The sequence below is a fragment of the Protopterus annectens genome, chromosome 11.part0 (genome assembly GCF_019279795.1).
Source record: "Protopterus annectens isolate FY-2018-M chromosome 11.part0, PAN1.0, whole genome shotgun sequence".
NCBI classification, from domain to species: Eukaryota; Metazoa; Chordata; order Ceratodontiformes; family Protopteridae; genus Protopterus; species Protopterus annectens.
Genome location: NC_056745.1, coordinates 386,704,539 through 386,725,004, shown reverse-complemented (window position 1 = coordinate 386,725,004; position 20,466 = coordinate 386,704,539). Strand labels below are relative to the sequence as shown.

At 37.2% G+C, this 20,466-nt stretch overlaps 1 protein-coding gene across 3 annotated transcripts in view; it reads left to right on the top strand.

Moving 5' to 3' along the window:
- The window catches only part of LOC122815407 (bile acid-CoA:amino acid N-acyltransferase-like), an 817,246-nt gene that overhangs the window by 500,737 nt on the left and 296,043 nt on the right, over positions 1–20,466 (top strand). The window lies entirely within an intron of this gene.

The following is a 20,466-nucleotide window of genomic DNA, read 5'->3' as shown; positions in this document are numbered from 1 at the left end:
CTCAAAAGACAAACCCACTTCCATAGGTATCACAAGGGATAAGAAACTAAGAGTAATGCTACTCAACGCCAGTAGTCTAAACCTCAAGATGACACACTCAAAATTCTCCTTAGCATGGAGAACATCGATATCTGTGCAGTAACAGAAACCTGGTTCAAGGCTCCCGAGAGCACCCCAGCACTACCAGGTTATACCTCATACCATGCTTTTCAGCCCCATTACTAGGACTGAACCACAAAAGAAGGGGGAGTATCAATATTCATCAAAGATACCCACAGCTCCAGGTTGGTGGCACAGCATGAAGCATCAGAGACTATCCATGTGCAACCAACAGTGGGTAAAACTGCCTTCCAGTTTATAGCCTGCTACAGACCACCCTCCCAAACACAGGAACCTCACTCGGCCTTCCTGAGAACACTGGAAAATATGAAGGTCTCTCCAAACACCATTATATTGGGTGACTTCAACTACCCAAACATAGACTGGAAGCATTACTCTAGCTCCAACACCCTAGCCCAAAGGTTCCTAGAATTTATAAACTCAAATGCTATGGAACAACTTGTTACCACTCCCACAAGAGGAGAAAACATACTGGACCTGATCATCACCAACATGGGGACTCTATGCTCCAGACCAGAAGTGTATCCCTCACTGGTAAGATCAGACCATAAACTAATCTCACTGGATATTCACATCCCGACTCCACCCCCTGCCCAGAAAACCACAATGAAAAACTTCTCTAAAGCAAATTTCACACTCCACAAAACCAAGGTGGAATCCTTCAAAGCCCCCGAGCCTGTGGAAAATATGGCCCAGACCGCAGAATCCTTTATAAATGCATTCTATGAACACCTTCAGGAATGCATGGATCATGCAATCCCAAATAAAACCAAGACCCAATCCTCCAAAGCAGATGTCCTGTCTGGTGGACCCCAGTCATAAACAAACTATACAATAGAAGGAGGAAGCTACTACATGATAGAGCAAAATCCCAAAAAGGGAAGGCATCTCTGATCAGTATTAGCAAAAAACTACGGGCACTCATAAAATCGTCTGAGGCCAGCTTCAAGAGAAAAATTGCACAGGACACTAAGGATAATCACAAGGCTTTCTTTAGTTATGTTAGGAACCTGGGTGGGAATTCCCAGATATGCTCAGAATTAGTCCAAAATGACAAAAAATACATTGAACCCACAGACATTGCCAACATTCTAGCTGACAGGTTCAGTGCACCAAAAGGTCAAATATCTATCCCAGCAGAGTGCTGCCCCCTGATATCTCAGATGCTCAGGTAAGAGACGCCCTCTCCAAAGCAAAAAACACAGCATCAATGGGACCAGACAGTGTCCCGGGCTGCGTCCTACATGAACTCCAAGAAGAGCTAAACCCAAACATAAAACTACTGTTCAATCTCAGCCTTACTACAGGATATGTACCCAAAGAGTGGCGTACAGCAACAGTGGTCCCTCTCCACAAAGGTGGTGCCTCAACGTATCCTGGAAACTATTGCCCATAAGCCTGACTAGCTTGGTCTGCAAAGCTATGGAAAGGATCATCATGGACCTCATAAATAAAGATATTGGGGACCTAAAGACACTGGATCCTACCCAGTTCAGCTTTGTTAAGGGCAGAACCTGCCTCTTAAACCTGGTCAATTTCTTTGAAACAGTCACCAAAGCCATTGACGAGGGGAAGGTCGTCCACACCCTACCTGGACCTCGCAAAAGCCTTTGATACAATACCCTATGCAGGCATTACAGATAAGCTCACCAGCTTAAATATAAACCCCTATGTCACTAGATGGGTTGCAAACTGGCTCAAGGACAGAACCCACATGGTTAGAATTGCTGGAGCCATGTCAGACTCCAAACCAGTTACAAGTGGCATCCCACAAGGCTCAGTCCTGGGACCTCTCTTGTTCGGTATATATTTCTCGGAGGTACAGGCCAACACGGAAGGACTGTGGCTGACCAAGTTCGCAGATGACTGCAAACTGGGTGCCATAATCGACTCTCCAGCCAACACAAGCATCCTCCAAAAGGGCCTCATAGAAACAGACAACTGGTGCCAGAGCCATGGCCTCAAGCTAAATGCCAAAAAGTGTATAGTCATCCCCTTTGGCAAAAACAAAGTGCCCAAAAATTACCACATAGGTGGTAATCCATTAAGTACAGAAGAAGTAATTAGGGACCTGGGTACCCAAGTTGATAGCAATCTCTCATTTGACAACCACGTGGCCAAAGTGGTTAGAAAAATATTTTATATAGCCCACCTAATCATGAAGGGATTCACATCTAGATCAGGGGAGGTCATCGTGCCTCTTTACTCATCCCTCATAAGGCCCATAATTGAGTACAATGCCCCTTTTGGGATGTACCTTACCAGACACCTGCAGCAACTGGAAAGACCCCAAAACTACCTCACCAAGAGGATCAAAGGGCTCAAAAAGATGCCATATGCTGCCCGGTTAAAGAAACTCCAGCTCTACTCAGTGGCATACCGCCTGCTCAGAGGCGATATGTGCCTGACGTATAAAGCCATGTCCAACCCGGAATTAATGGACATGCTGCACCTCAGAAAATCCAAATCCCATTGAGCTACGCTCGAGAGACTTGAACCTCAGCACTGAAATAAATAGGACATGCTGGAGGGACAGATTCATAACCCAGAGGCTCCCTTCACTCTGGAATAAAATCCCAGTCCAGGTTAGGCAGAGTCCTCATTGACTCTCTTCAAGAGGAATCTTGATGAGTGGATGGGAGATCATAGGTTTACCCCGGGTATCACTTCTGTGTCACTGTTAGACAGAGGCACAGTATACTAACCTCGAAAAAGGGCATAGCAAAATTAATTTAAAATGGGTGGTGAAAGCCAAACACACTCTGGCTAGGCTTATAAATGCCATAGGGCAGATAGCCTAGTATGAACCTATGAACCTAAGAGTGCACTTGCAAGACACTCTTTGACTTGTGAGGGATTAAGCATTAGATACACTATTTTATGGCATTAATTGAAGTTTATCTTTCATTGGCTGATGCTGGTGGTGGGGGGGGGGGTCACTCACTATTTTAACTTGCTTTTTAGTTTGGGTTTTCACAGTTCTGAAGAAGTCTGGATAAGATGAAATCACTAAACTGTGGAGTTGTATGCTGTTTACATTAAAGAGTACTTTGACTTTGGCTGTCTTTTACTGGATTTTTATCTACTGGTCCTGGTTTTGGTCTGAGTTTCCATTTGAAACTTATAGATTAGATAAGGCTAAAGAGAAGTAAGGATGTATTACTTTGCAAGTGGGTACCCAGCTGAAGAACAGTTATGATGGTAGGGTTAGACTTAACTGCTTAAGCTGTTCCCCAATACTAGCATCTGTGGGATTTCTTCTAGCTTTGTAGGCCATCTTTGAAGTGTATGTTTGGCATTTAGTAGTATACTGATCACACTGGCTAAGAACAATGTATTTCCATTTTAATTTATTTATCTGTTTATTTATTAAGGGTTATTGAAACAGTAAATAGATGGCCATATATAAACTATGCAAGTGTTGGTGGATAAGGCTGCTGATGTTATTTGAGTGGGACAGCTATTGGAAAACAATGTTTTTTGGCTGATATCAGTAGAGAAAGGTTTATCTCGATTTCCCATTCTACTTAACTGAAGTTTGCTAGACTGTTACACTGATGAGGTTGGTAAGGTGAGTATGTTGCAATCTGAGCAAAACGTATGATGGAGCCATTTTTTCATGAGTAATTTTAGCCTGTTTTTAATCACTTAAGAATGCCTTGAGCCTACAGAGCATGCCAAGTAATTGTTTGGTTTTGTTTACTAAACAGTAGAAATTTTGTTTGAATATTAAACTTCACCAATGATTCCTCCCATGGGGGTCTAACAGAAATTCTCAGATGCTAGCAACTCTGCATACTTTCTCATTACTACTTACTCAAAAATGCAAATGTCATAACTCCCACTTGCTCAGTATTACTTAACTACTTAATCCTCTCAACAACTGAACCTATGAAACTCTATTCCCCTACCAGAGTCTTAACTTTTACCCTAAAACTCTGACCTAGTTCCTAATCCAAGTCCTCTCACCCTAACCCTAAAACTCCATTCCCCTTCCATAACCATAACATCCTTGATTCCTCCCAAAATCTAAAACTCCACACCCCCTCCCTAACCATAAAGTCCTTGATTATTCCCTAAATCTAAAACTCTAATTCCTTCCCTAGTCCTATACTTCCCAATCACTCCCTGACCCTAAAACTCATCTTTCACTCCTGAACCCTAAAATTCTCCTCCTGCTCCTTAAACTTAAATCCCCTTCCAGATTACTGCCCTAATATATACTTTTATCCTGTCCAACCCACTTCTCACAGCTGTTTCACTTTTGTCGCTTGAACTCAGATAATGCATTTGGGTATGGTATGGTATGGTATGATATGGTATGTTATGGTGTGGTATGGCATGGCATGGTATGGTATGGTAGCTGCTTGCCCAAACTTGTATTTCAGTTCAAGCATGAGTAGCAGTGTATGCGAGCTACAAGATGCTGGGGTCCCTGTCTTTAAGACAGTGGTCTCTGAGTCCTTGTGACTTGAGCATGTGTAGTAGAATCCCTCCCAAGTATTTGCAATACCTCACTGTTTTGATAGAGATGAAGACAGCCAAAGAAACATTTTGATCTGTGATTTACTTCTTGGAGAAAAGATCAATTTCTGAGGTGTTTAGTAGGAGGTCTGAGCATGGTAGTGTGAAAAATGTAAGATTCATCATGGAGGATTGACTTAGCAGTTGATATATTCAGTCCATCCCACTGAAGAGTCAAATCATCAGTGCATTGTATAAGCTTCATTTGTTGTTGTGAGTTTACGAATATGTTATTGATAATTATACAATAACAGCTCATTGCTATTCAAAAACAAGCACACTGACTGAATAGCCCTACCAGTGAGCGAATACTAGTAGAAAAAAGTCCTACCATCAAAGTACCCTCGTGCAGCCAGACTTTTATATTGGCATATGCTTTAGAGGACATAATAGAATACAAGAAACATTAGGTATGTTCTCTAAAAGTAAAGAAATGGGATCATACCTGATTTTCCTTGTATTTCTGAGCTGTCCCTCCTAAATTCTCAGCAGACACATCATACCTCTCAACTGTCTTGATTTTTTTGCAATGTGTCCAGATGTTTGCCTTGTAGTTTTGCTGTTTTCCTTATAAATAACATGAGATTAGATTAATATCCTGCTAATTTCCACACTGTTGCATACATGTCAAAGTATGATGTGCACATGATAGCACGCTACTTTGCATTCATTAAAAGCTCTACACATTGTGTAGAGATGCCAAACAAAAATAAACAGCAGAGTATGCTAATTAAAGCATAATCATCTGAATTACATGCTAATTAATGAATTTAAGATGGTGGAACCATCCTGGAAGCAATAAAGTACAGAATCAAAATAGCAAAGGCAAGTGCAGCGCAGCTAAAAATAAAACTTTAATAGACAGTAGGTAAGTGCTTTCACATCGATCCCAGATACTTCAGCAGACCATACTTTAAAATTAGAATGAATCACTTCTTTGTACATTTTGTAACAAAAAAAGCCAAAATCACTTAAATAACCCACGTGATTTTAAGTGGGGTTTTAAAGACACAGTATTGTTTATTCCATGACATTTTTCTGACTGTAAAGTAATTATCCAACTCATTTCCACTGCTTCTATCCTGTTTTTAACTTTCCCCATCCCTAGACCATCTCTAATAAGTTGAATAACTAAACAACTAAAACTATGTGCTGAACCTTGATTCAATATATGTCTGGCTAATGCATTACTCTCATCTTTCTTGCAAATGTCATAAATATACTCGCGAACACACTCTCAAAGAGAATGATTAATTTTTCCCAGATAGAATGCAGGACAAATCCTGCACTTAGCCAGACTAAATTCTTACTAGAACAGTCTGCATAGCAGGAGAAGTTATATACTGTCTCAGCAGTAGGATGTCTAAACACATTCCCATTTTCTATAAACAGACAAGCGCTACGACTCTTACGGCTAAATATACCTATTCTGTGAGATAATAGAACATCTGCTACATAATCCCTATGACATAGATGCTTCTTCAGAGACTTCCTGTTCCTAAAACAAAATTCAGGTCCATACCTACAATGTACTTGGTGAACAGGAAAGGGCATACATCGTATCATATATCATTATAGCAAACAAGTTAAATTAAATAATTAAAAAAAAAACAGGAAAGAGGATGCAGGGTTTGAATCCAGCTTGATGCCACGTGTTGCTTGGAATGTTAGCAGCAAATTGGAAAATACAGCTTCTGTTTTATTGTGTGGAATATAAATTGTCATATATGTTTTCTTTGCCTGTGTAATTTCAGCACTGCTTAGAGCACAAACAGGGCTTACATTTGAAGGAAAAAGTGAGCAATTTAATTTCTGTAATCTTTATTAGTGCAAATAGTTGTGACACTACTGCATGGTATTACTAATTAAGTGACAGATGTGCACATGATGTATGCCTCTTTCTGTGACATAAGCTATAAACGTAGTGACTTTGGCCCCTGACCAGAGTTGATCTGGGGTTCATATCCATGCCCTGTGAGGTGACTGTGGAAATTATTTCTCCAGATTAATGGCTTATTTTCATCAGAACTTCATGTTTTTTTTTCTGTTTCTTGCCTTGTGCACTTGCACGCTGCTGAGCAGTGCACAATTAAGCTTACCCACTTAAGGAAAAAAGTGAATCATTTTATTTGGGCAGCCATCTGTAGTGCAAATAGGCTTAGCGGCAATGCATGGATGCCAACACTCTGGACAGTACTGACCATAACTCTTTCTATGGCGCAAGGTGTATATGCAGTAACTTTAGAGATAAAACATGGGTGATCCAGAATTCAAATCCAGCTAACACTTATTTTTACAAAGCTTGTCAGAATGCAATTTCTAACAATTTGATTAGGAAGGTAACACTACGTACAAATGTCTATGATAATTATGTTCATTTAAAGAAATATCCCATTAATGCTTTGATAAATGTTTCTAAGTACCATATCTCATTAATGATTTAGTTATGAAACACAGTGTGTGTAATTATTTAACCAGGATAATTATGATACTGAATTAAAAATGGACTCACATATCTATAATGACAGAATACTTAGTTAAACTCATCTTATCTCCTCATATAGCCCAACTTTAAATTTAGGACAATACCTGTAGTGAAGTATGTATGTATCACACACTAGCCTGTATTAAAGTCTATCCATCTGGCAGACATTTCCAAACAGTAATACTGCCTCTTTCATTTAAATGCATTTCACAGGAACTTCTTAGAGTCACAGACATGCAGGCCTATCTGAAGTATATCTCCATTCATACTGAATGCAGTTTATCTGTAATGAACATGGTTGAAAGGGGGTCCTCTTATAGCACTGACAAATAATTACCTTGACTGAAATTTAAGCATTAGTTCCTCCTTATGCTTGATTCCCACATTGGTCAACCAATTTTTTACAGTGTGTAATTCCAGAAAGTTATGTTTCAATTCATTCAATTTAACCTCCAAAACAGCAAGGATAACAAGCCAAGCCATTAAGCCTGTTAGTGTTGACCATCTGTAAAAGTGTGAATAGGTTGAACATCACACATGACAAATCTCACTGCCATGTTTCATACCTTCATTGCTGTTTGATAAAACACCTTCCTCTTTGTTTGCAAATTCCCCTCTATGCTTTTCATTGTGCAAATGTAGTTGGCATGGTTGTGGGTATTTGCTTACTGCTGTTAAAAACAAGATTAGAATTTGTCATCACTTCAGACATACAGTTGTTGACTGATTTCTGCAGGCATGGCTGGTGCAGGACATGATGGTGCTGAATTTTTACAGAAATGGGGTGTTGAGGAGTCCTGGATTTTTGTGGTACTCCTCATGAAGTGCTAAGTATAAGACTTAGACTTAAAACAGATCAGCCAAGGCTATCTCCAGTGCAACTGGCATCCCCCACACTGGAGAGAATTATCATCACTACCATAGTGACCTGAAATGAAGGACCTCCTCAGCTGATGGGAGGATGAGATTAGAACTGCCAATATCCCTTAGTTGTGTAAGTATACTGACCCATCCTTATTAAATGATATAGAATGCAGAAAACAGCCAAGACTGTTATTCAGTATGCTTTCATGTCTCTTCTTCTCTGTTGTGCAACTGCTGAAGACATTGCAGTGAACAGCTAGGCATACCTAGAAAGGTTAACTTGCCTCAGAGAGGCACGGGGTAAGTATGCATCAGGTCTTACTGTAAGCTTAATAAGTATTGTAATTGTATGTAATAAGGCAATACTGAAATAAATAGTTGTATTTATGACTGGATAATCATAATTGTTTATTTTCTGAAATTATATAGTCATATGACATGCCTTGGATCTTATTCTCTCTCTTCTTTATCTCACCACACCGCTTCTCTCTCTTTTTTTTTTTTTTTTTTGTGTGGGAGGATATTTTATATTACTTAAAAATGTCATATATTTCTGCTTGCAAAAACTAATATGGAGCACAAAGAGGTAGACCAACCACTGTGGATCGGCCTGCCATCCATCCACAAGTTGCAGCACCAACACTCAGCACTTCAGGGTCTCAAGCTGTCATGGCTGCCTCCACAACCCCTGCCATACCCTCCTCATCTGCATCAGGTATTTATGCCCCAGCAGCTGGTCCACTTGTACTGTCAGGGAGTAGTAGTAGTGGAGGTGGTGATTTTATCATCCACCTAGGTCTGACAGGGCTGTTGGAGGGTACAATGGAATGAGGCCTCAGTGTCTGAATTGGATGTATAGAAAAAGTGCTTCATCATTTTGCCAAGATTGTGCCATGTTGAGTACTGATACTGGAAAATGAGACAGGAGACACTGATGACATTTCTGAGGGTGAGGACTAGATTATCACTGTTCTCAGGCTTGATGTGAGTGCACCTCCAATGTCCCCTACCTATCGCTAATTATGGTGTTCCCCAACCTTTTGTGTCCATCACCACCCTTGTCTGTCTTGTTCATACGGTGTATTTGTACCTCCTTCCTCACCTAACCTTGCTACCTGACCCTCACATTCCTAAACCCTTTACCAACATTCTTCTCTTTTTGAAATAAAAAGAAATAAAAAATGGGCAACTTGCCCCGCAAAAAATAATGACCAATGCATAGCTCTCCACTTCACCTATGTGTCTTCACACACTTGATTTGATACAATTGTCTGTACATCATTATTCTTTTGGTGTCACCTACCATTGGTGTAGTGACAGTCCAAATTCAAGCAAATTCTGTCTATGCTTCTGATTGCTATAATTCTGTCTCACTGCCTTTCTGCAAAGTTGTAATATCCAGTTGTTAGTTGCTAGCACACTCACAGAGGACTACTCTGGTCCCCACTTTGGCCACTAGATGGCAACATACTACAAGGAATTGTAGGGTATTATATTCAAGACATCCTCCCTAGCAGTTAAAGTACAGAGGTTCTGAGGTAAAACACCTTATAATTAATGTGTATTTTTGACACGCAAAAGCTCCAGTCCTAAGTGCCTGCAAATCTGATTATATGTTCTCACTAAACATTCTGTGAACATACTGTGGGAAGTGTATTACTTACCTGCAACACATCAGTTTGTCTGACTTTTTTTTTCTCTCATTCCATTGCCTCTTCCAGTGGGGCCCCCACTTGTTCAATATTTTCACTAACAAACTACTTTCTGCCTGCAAGCTCTCAGTTTTATTACAATATGCCGACGGTTCAACTCTTATCACCAGCACCCATAACATTCCTAATCTGCTAACACTCACTCAAAACACCTTTTCATCCGTCGAAACATGGCTCTCAGAAAATCAACTAGTAACAGTGACATAGCTAGTGTTTGTGCCGCCCAGGCTGTCTTTGAGTTTGCCACCCCTTCACCTTCACAAAATCATGATCAAATGGGACCCCCCACACATAGCCCTTCAACCCTGCAGCCATTCCAGTGCTCCATTACTAGGCTATCTCTCCCCATTTACCATAAACATTGTAATGTCCATAATGTCCATATTGTTTTATGCTTTACTCCTAGAATTATTATTTTAATTTAATTTAAAACTTGTATTTTAAATGTTATAGCACAAACACTGATAGACATCTGCTAAAAAATGCAATACAGTCTCTCAATGAAAACAGCATTAATACTCCTCTGCCCTTTAAACTCACATTCATTGAAATGACATTGAAACCCACATTCAAAAGAAAATGCATTTGGACAGTGGCGGATAAAGTTTACCTTTGGGCTGTTTTCAAATCATAGGTCCCTTGCACACATGATTAGGACCATGCAAACATGCATGTGTTCTTTGATTCTCCTTCCTGATTGTATTAAATTATATTCCTTGTATAATACAGCATACTTGTTAGAGCATGTTTTAAATTTATTGTTTTGAACATTTTTCCAGTAAGCAATAAAACAAAATGTATGAACCAATAATGACAAAACTGCCCAATTCAGAAAATTTCCATCATAAAAGTCTACTCAAACTTCTGTCATTACAATCCACCAACATCAGTAAAAGTGCACAATCTCTGCAGAAGTAAAACTCATCTAAATAATTCCACATTAAATTGATCTGTAACTAATAGAGTGGTTGCAACTATCAAACAACTTTATATTTCATTGTTTCATCTACAGTTATAGTGCCTGTTTCCCTTGAAGAATAAATTGCCTATGTTACATTAAAAAAGGTACTGTAAGATAGTAATATTGCAATAGGGAATGGATGGACAGCTAACAGCTTCACAGCTACTAGGCATCTCCTCTATAGGAGGACATTCTCATGACTGCAGTATCCACCCCCTTTAAAAAAACAACACATTACATTATCAGCAATCCATCTACATACTGTGGAAGTAGAATCCACAGCCTTCTGTATCAAAATCAAGTACTTTACCTGTTGTGCTACTAACAATTCTTATAAATACATTACCACAATACTGATATCATTTGCTAAACAACATTTGCACATTGCAAACAGACTTGGCATAAGCAGCACTAAACCCTTCCCCTGAAGCTCCCAGCTCCTTGTAAAATGCAATTGACTATATCTCTTAACTTTGTAGCACAAGAAGTCTGGAAAAAGCCAACATTTATTGGGGGGAGCAAATGCCCAAAACCAGAGACATATTTTAAAGATTGCTTGTATACTCTTAGAATGTTGCTAGAATAAAATGTTTTGTGTTACCATGTATTTTCATCATTATTTAATGAATTCAGTCCTCATTGATTTGCCAGAAAACCAAAAATTTTAAGAGGAACAGACCAAAAGCACTCAGCTAGTATCACAGGTGGTGATAGAGGTAGAAAATTCAGATTCTTGTTTCTTGTAAACAATGTACAGGGTTTGAGCCTGGGTGACCCTAACCACCAAGTATCCCTATCTGGGGCATTTTATACACACTAGAAACTGTTTCCAATCTGTGAATGGCAAAAGCATGAACACTTACAAATTCCTTGCATCAATCTGTGAACAGCAGAATACTTACAAAGCTGCTTCCAGTCTGTGAATGGCAGAACACTAGGCAAAAGCACTTACAAATTCCATGAAATCCATGGACGGAAAGGAATAAAATGACATCTATGTACGCACATACATGACAGGTGTCCATTCTTAAAGAAGAACACCCTGTAACAAAGCAGTACTTTTGTTAAATGTGAAAGTACCAAACGTGCTGCCCTAAAACAAAGCAGTATTTTTGTTAAATGTGAAAGTCTCAAAAGTGCCGCTTGGGGTGGACTGCCCCTGATGCCCCTGCCTAGCTATACCACTGACTAGTACTAAATCCTTAAAAAAACAAAACTTCTTTTCTTCCCAAGAACTCTGACTCAGCATAAACCCTCCTTTACCATTACCTCCCTTAACAATACTATCATTAAAGCTGAAGCTCATACGAAACTACTCAGTGCCATAATCGACGATGAACTTAAATTCGACCTACACATCCAACAATGTATAAAAAAAAACACCAGAAACTTGGACTATTTTATAGAAATCAAAAATGCCTTTCACCCTCCACCAGACTCTCTCTGTCTCTGTCACTTCTCTTACCTTGATGTAGAAAGCAAGGTGAAGCCGGTGCCAATAAGGAGATGAAGCAGACTCAAAACCCAAAACTGTAAGGTACCAACCAACTCGAAAAAGCCACAATACAAACTCCAATACGAACACTGCTTTATTGACCCAGGTTTCGTCCTTCCGAACTTCTTCAGAATACAAACTGTCTTTACATCTCACTCATTTTATACATTGCCAATTATTCAATGATCACTCAATTAATAGCCTAATTTCCCACCAAAAATTCTTAAAAAGGAAATGGCATTTTGTAAAAAAATTAATTCTGTTTAAATGCAAACAAATTCATTCAATGTTAACACACATACATATATATATATTCTAAAGTAATATGCTAAATACTCTTAAAAACTACTAATTAAGTACCTAAACAATCTATTTATTTTAACTATGTGATACTTGTTTATGTAAATACATATATAAAAACCTATTTAATGAATAATTTATCCAAAATGTATTATATAATGTGTACCTGTACATATGTTAATATACTCAACTGAGACCTATATATTACTAAAATATCCCTTGTAAGTGTATTGTATATGATGAAATATATGTAAAAAAATATAATAATAAATAAAAATACAAATGTGCAACTAGTATGCATATATAAACACAGCCAGTATACCCAATATTATTATAGTGAGATATATAATGTACATATTTGATTTAAATACAGTCGATGTTTGTATGCTTGTAGTATGCAATCGAATATTTATTAAATTGATTATACAAACTTATTATGTTATAAATTATCCTGATCTATTAATGTTAATAACTATGTATGTATATAAACTATATATAACCAATTTTATAATAAATTGAATAATAATAAATATGATATAATGCTGTATATAATACCATATATCATTTATTATATATTCTGTTCAATTTTAATAATGGCATGATGGTCATATATTCGTTTATACCCGGAGGTATACATGAATTAAGCTGAATCTGCCATTTAAGTTCTTCCATATCTAAATGATACATGGTTATTCTTCCTTGTGGATCCTGTTTAATTTGATTAACCACCATAAATTTGAATTTATGATTGTTATTGTCTATAATGTGTCTTGCTAGAGCATTACTATTTTTGTGATGCTGAATATCTAATAAATGTTCTTTAATTCGTTCTCTAAATTTTCTTTTTGTTTTTCCCACGTAAAAGGCTTTACATTGCTGACACAAAGCTATATATACCACGTTTGTTGTAAAACAATTATAATGTCCACTTATCCTGATATTACATTCATTAATCCTAATGTTAGTACCTGTCTCATAAATGTGACTACATGTACTGCATGTCCCACATCTATAATTCCCTTCTTTTGCTCTTTTGTATGTCTCAATATTTCTTTTATTTTCTAATATATTTTGAAAGAAGGACTCTTCTTATATACAATTTTATTGGTCCATTAAATATTTGTCTCCCTATTTTGTCGTTGACAAAGAAATCCCAATTTCTCTTAATGATATGTTCTATATCTTTAGAACAATCATCAAATTTAATAATGTATAATGGGATGTTGTTATAACCATCTTTATCCAATATGTCTTCATTATCAAATGATATTTTATTTAACGAACCTGTTTTAAAATTGCCGTATAAGTTCCATTTTTCTTTTATTTATTACTTCGTTAAATATTTTAACACAAAATTGTTCAGGGTATCCCTGTTCATAAATAATTGCATAATATATTTCATTTCTTCCATGAAATCTACTTCTTCACTTACCATTCTGGCAGCCCTGACCATCTGCCCTTTAACAATGGCTTTCTTCTGATGGCCAGAGTGCCAGCTATCATAATGCAAGTACGCATTTGAAAAAGTAGGTTTCCTATGTATTTGTGTTTTTAAATTGTTTGTTTCTTTATCATATATTATATCTACATCCAAATAATTAATTTTATTTTCTTGGACATTATAAGTGAATTTCAAAAATTTGACTGTGGTATTAATATATTCTAAAAAATTTTCTAATGTATTTTGATCTTTATTTTATCTTGATCCCATATGATAAATATGTCATCCAAATATCTGGTATACATAATAAGATGGTCACGAAACTCTGTTGTAAATAGATAGTTGTGTTCCCAATAACTCATGATAAGGTTTGCATACATGGGGGCACAAGGTGCCCCCATGGCTACTCCACTTATTTGTTGGAAATAACTACCTTCAGAAAATATATAATTATTGTTAAGTACTATTTCCATAAGATTTATTAATATGTTAATTTGATCTTGTTCATAAAGATTTGTCCCAAAAAGTTGTTCTTCAAGCCATAAAAGGCCTACATCATGAGGAATTGTGGTGAATAAATTTACAACATCTATTGTTATAAAAACATATTCTCTCTTCATAGAGATCTTATTAAGTCTACTCAAAAAATCCCATGAGTCTTTGGTTATGTAACTGAAACATTTCATACTTTCCTTAAAAAAATGATCCAAATACATACTTATATTGCATGTTACACTTCTATGTCCATCTACTATGGGTCTGAATTCAAGATTATTAAGGCCTTTGTGTATTTTTGGTATTCCGAAGATACCACTGATAACTGGATGTTCATTTCTTAAAAATTCATATTCTTTTTCAGTGATACCCCCTTGATATAACATATCTTCTAACAATGTGTCTATTCTTTTGTAAGCTATATGCACTTGATTTCTACTTATTTCTAGATATGTCTTACTCATTAACATGTTAATCATGTATAAGCTATAATCGGTATAGTCTAAGATGACTATACCATTACCTTTATCAGGCCTCATAATTCTTAGTTTTGGATCATTTTTTATGTCTTTAAGTAGTTGTTGTTCAATTGTTGTAATATTGACATGTTTATTATGTTTGTATTTCTTATAATATGTTCTCATATCATATTCACTTCTCCTTTCAAAATACATAATTTCATCATTCATGGGTGGATTGAATAGGCTTGGTTTCGTGAACATTCTATCTGCCCTATTGTGACATTCAATGCTGTTGTTAAAATATACTTTTAAATTCAATTTCCTTGAAAATAGCTTTAAGTCTAATATAGATTCTACCATATTGCCTTTAGTACATGGGACATAACTAAGTCCTTTTGAGAATAAATCAGCATGTTCTACTGTTATATGCTTGGAAGAATAATTATATATTTTGTAATATTGCTTTGTATTCATGATAATTTGTGGATTACTTAAAAAATGCTCATTATGTTTTGCTGTTGAATCTATATTCAAATTTGCTTCTACATTTACTTCTTGTAGTTGCATACTATCATCATATCCAGTGATATAATTATCTGGATTGTAATCTATATAAAAATTAACTAAATGATTATGATCACTGGGATGTTCTATTATATGCTCTGTACCAAATATATCTCTTTCAATATATGTGCCATCACTTATCCCATCTTCATTATACTGATATGTGCTTAATTCTAATAACACTTTATCATGCTCATTGTCATCTGTATCTTGAGACAGATGATTATGTGAACAACTGTTATTGTTGTACTTATGCATACTACTGTTATCGTGTATCACATCTATAATGGGTACATAAACATCGGAAGAAGTCGTTGGTACAATATAATTGTCCTTATTACAAGTAGGCATGGTGTAAAAGTCTGTATGGGACTTACTCACAGTATGAAATTGATACCATTACCTCCCTTAACAATACTATCATTAAAGCTGAAGCTCATACCAAACTACTCAGTGCCATAATCGACGATGAACTTAAATTCGACCTACACATCCAACAATGTATAAAAAAAAAACACCAGAAACTTGGACTATTTTATAGAAATCAAAAATGCCTTTCACCCTCCACCAGACTCTCTCTGTCTCTGTCACTTCTCTTACCTTGCCTGTTGTACACTGCCCCAATACTTACTAATCTTCACTCTACTCTTTTGTTTAACTTGAGCAAACTTACAATAAAATAGCCAGCTTTTACACTAACCTTCCTCACTATTCCCATTACTGTCTTGCCCTCAAGACACTACTCTGGCCTGAACTCTGTCATCAGTTACTGCTTCCCCAATTATATACCACTCACTCCATTCTCTATAATCCCTCTTCCTGCCCCTCTATCTCCAAACTAGTATCTTACTACACTCCCCTCTGACACCTTCATACCACTGATAAACAACTTCTAGACATTTACAAACCCAATAAGAATATTGGAAAGTCCCTGTATAAATACTCAGTAGCTCACATCTGGAACACACTCCTCCCTCAATGTAAGAAATATCCCCCAAAAACACCAGTGTAAAAGAGAGCTAAAGCACTATCTTCAAAAGACCTGGTCCTGCCCATACCAAGCCACACATAACAACTACTTTACTTAACCACCTCATACTCTACTCACCTTTACTTTATCATGTCTAATTAACTCTTTATGGTTTTATTGTCACTGAAATATAACTTTATTGCTTTACTTATTATAAACTTTATCATTATACGTATTATATATTGTATGCCATTGTAAGGATGTTATACTTTTTTATTGATGATTTGTGTAGTGACCTACTTCTTATTCTCTCTCTGTTATGTGATTGTATTTTTTAACTACTAAGTATTTGTCTATATTTTTTGTATGATTATAAATATTTTGTTCTTTGGAGTTTTTCTCCTCAGGTCTTCACTGAAAATGGGCCTTGGCTCATTTGGAGCAACCCAGTTAACAAATGTCAAATTAATAAAATAAATAAGTCCTTTTTTCTTTCCCCTGCGTCTTGTCTTCTGCTTACCTCCCATTTCACCATTTTCCAGTCACCCCCATTTTCACCCTTTTAATCTGGTCAAAGAATAGGATCACACACCACACATATGCTCAGAAGTGGCCCGTGAGAAAGCTTTTACTTATTTTCCCTCATCATCTGTGCAGAGTTTGGCAGTGAATGGTTGTTCATGTCCTGTGGCAAAACCTAGTCAGTTGTTGCCATCATCTGCAGTAGTCCAGTTAGTTTCAAGGAAAGGAACTTAAACATGCTGCACTATCAAAATACAAAGTAAAGACAGAGTAAAGTAGCTCATTGGCAATAATTACTCTAACGGTTCTTTGACTATTGGATATAGACATATGCAACATCCTCTGTGGAGCTGACATAAATCATTTGCCTAAAGGTTCATTTTTTGACCATAGCATCAAGGGTTTGATTCCAGATGTATGTCACATTATTTTTTTCTGTAATGCTGTATTTCTTTGTTATATTTCATGGCACATATCTTATTTTTTACCAGTTAAGTATTTGCCAACACATCCATGACCATAAGGTATATTTAGTAAGCCACCCTTATTCTACTCATGTCTTTATCAGGTTTTGACTGTCCTATAGCTTCTTGATTCCCAGACCCATGAGATACCGATACAGAGCATGACAGATTAATATTGAGGACACACCATAAAAGTGTGCATTAATAACCCATAACACTACCATTTCACAATGGTTTGAATCCAGCATTTGGTGAAACTCTTCCTGTTTTTTAAGTCTCTTTCTTGTAAATGTGTTGCCTATGTATCTGTGTACGCCCTTTTGTTTTATCAGTTGTAGTCCTCAGTATTTGCATAAGTTCTGGTGATGAACAACTGTAGTATGTGATGCTAAATGGCATTTCAAGTATTATTGCAAAATGTGGTACGTTTTTGTGTTACACCACATAGTGCACTCAATTAACTTGTGACTTCCCTCGAAGCATGCTTTATATAGTCATAATAAAAATGTATTAAAATAACCACATTCTGACACCCTTTCTACAATGATTTGTATACTGGAGTTGAAGCCAAGTTCAGCTCCACCTTTTCATTTACCTCAGTGAGTTTACATAGAGAAAGCTAGTTTGACTAGTGGAATTTTTCCACTAAGTACTAATGGTCATGCATCACCACCAAGCCAGTTTGAGCTACTGAAGTCAAACAGAATTAAAGTTCTTCACTTTTTCCTTCAAAAAGAACCCTGTTTACTCACAGCCTAACATTACACAAACTGGGAAGGCAAGCACACACTCAACACTTCCATTTTTGAATTGTGCTTTGGCCCTAACAAGAAAAAGCATATTACAACATGCGGAATATATGTATGCAACATGTTAAGATAAGACAAATCTGTAGTACATGTAATTGGAATCACATTTCCTCTCTGATTCTTATTTTTGCAAAAGTTGGCAGGGAACACCACTGAACACCCCTAAACACTGGTACTTCACAGTCCAACTTCAACACACCAAAGTATAATCATGCATGTGCTAAGACTTTGCCAACATCTGTGAAAATATGTTTTTTAGCATTTCACTTTAGGAAGAGATTTTGAAGAAAAATAATTATTGCTATTGGATTATATTACTTCATTACATGAAAACTGCTTAATGTACTCATATGAAGTGCAGTGAATTGTGTGGTCAACTGACCAATTCATTCAAGGCAATTGGGTCTGCTCTGTGGTCCTGTCACTTACAAATGATATACAACCACATACAGTGTTGACACACATGCTTCATCATTACTTATCCCTCCCTCATCAGAACATTAAGCATTGCTTGGTACTGACAGCCCACATCGCCATGTATGAGCCCATACCATTGCTAATACCAGTACCATTCGTTAAGGTTTTCATACGATCACCATAACCTGATGATTCATGAATGCTTCATGGCCCATCTTGTATTTCACGTGTGTGTCTCATCTACACAACGCAGGTAGATACATGTCACTTTCACTTCTGCAATATACATTAATGACAGCATTGCTGATGTAAGTCAATTGTATGTATACATGTATTGTGGATCATAACATTGCACTTACTGCATCATGCTGACATAAGTCAATTGTATATACACATGTATTGTTGATCATAACATTGCACTTACTGCATCATGCTGACATAAGTCAATAGTATGTATGCATGTATTGTGGATCACGACATTGCACTTACTGCATCATATCAACAAAGATGAATTTGTACAAAGCTTTCATTATCACAGTATCTTCTCTGACACAAAATGAGAGGCTAATCCTATCTACACTGCATTATCACAGTGTAAAAGTCAGACTTCTGCAGTGATGCTTGCATTAAGCAGTGTGTACTCTAGATTTTGTGACTAGATAGGTAGAAGTTCTAATCTCACAGCAGTGTGTGTGTGTGTGTGTGTGTGTGTGTGTGTGTGTGTGTGTGTGTGTGTGTGTGTGTGTGTGCACATGTGCATGTGTGTGTGTGTGTGTGTGTGTGTGTGTGTGTGTGTGTGTGTGTGTGTGTGTGTGTGTGTGTGTGTGTGTGTGTGTGTGTATGTGTGTGTGTGTGTGTGTGTGTGTGTGTGTGTGTGTGTGTGTGTGTGTGCGCGTGCGCATGCGTGCATGTATGGATTTATATAAATATAATCTTAACTACTGCTGGCTTCAATCAAGTAGTAGCCTGCAGAAACTTTTACACTGTAGGGTGAGTCCGCATCAGTGTCTGACCCTTCTCCCAACATCATCTTCCCCACAGCACAATGCTGATATCATCCTTTTTAAAGATTGATCTCAAACTTTAAGAGTCAGCCTTTGGTGGTGGTGCTTGCATTAAGTACTCTATCCACTAGACTGGATGACTGCATAGGTTGGGGATTTTAATCATACAGCAGTCAACTCACATGCCCAACTGTGTGTTTGTGTTTAGCTATGTAGTTATGTAAATATGACCTTAACTACTGCTGACCTCATTTAATTGGTAGCCTGGAGAAACTTTTACACTGCAGTTTGAGTCCTCATCAATGTCATCACTGTAATACAAATGCTGATGTCATCCTCTATAAAGTGCACTCTCATACTATAAAAACAAGATTTCTTTAGTCGTACTTGCGTTAAGTACTGTATTTTTTAGATTGTAGAACTAGACAGGGGATTCTAATCTCACAACAATCAATGTGTGTGTGTGTGTGTGTGTGTGTGTGTGTGTGTGTGTGTGTGTGTGTGTGTGTGTGTGTGTGTGTGTGTGTGAGTTGTGGTAGGTTCACAGCATCACTGGATTAATTCAACAACTGTGCTCCTTTGATTATCACACATGAGAAACATTTATATTGTCAGATTAAGCTCACTTCCACTGATCACTCTTTCCACAAACACATACTGTCTGCAACACACTGATGAGATCATCATTTCAATAATGCACTCTCACACTATAAAAGTTAGTCCTATTCTGTGGCACATGTGTATACTTGTGTGTAGATTGGGCCAGCTGATAGGTAGTCTGAATGCTGCAGTGAGACTCTTTTGACTGTGTGTGTGAATGTAAATGGATGCAGGAGTGTGTTACACCTCTTAGTACTG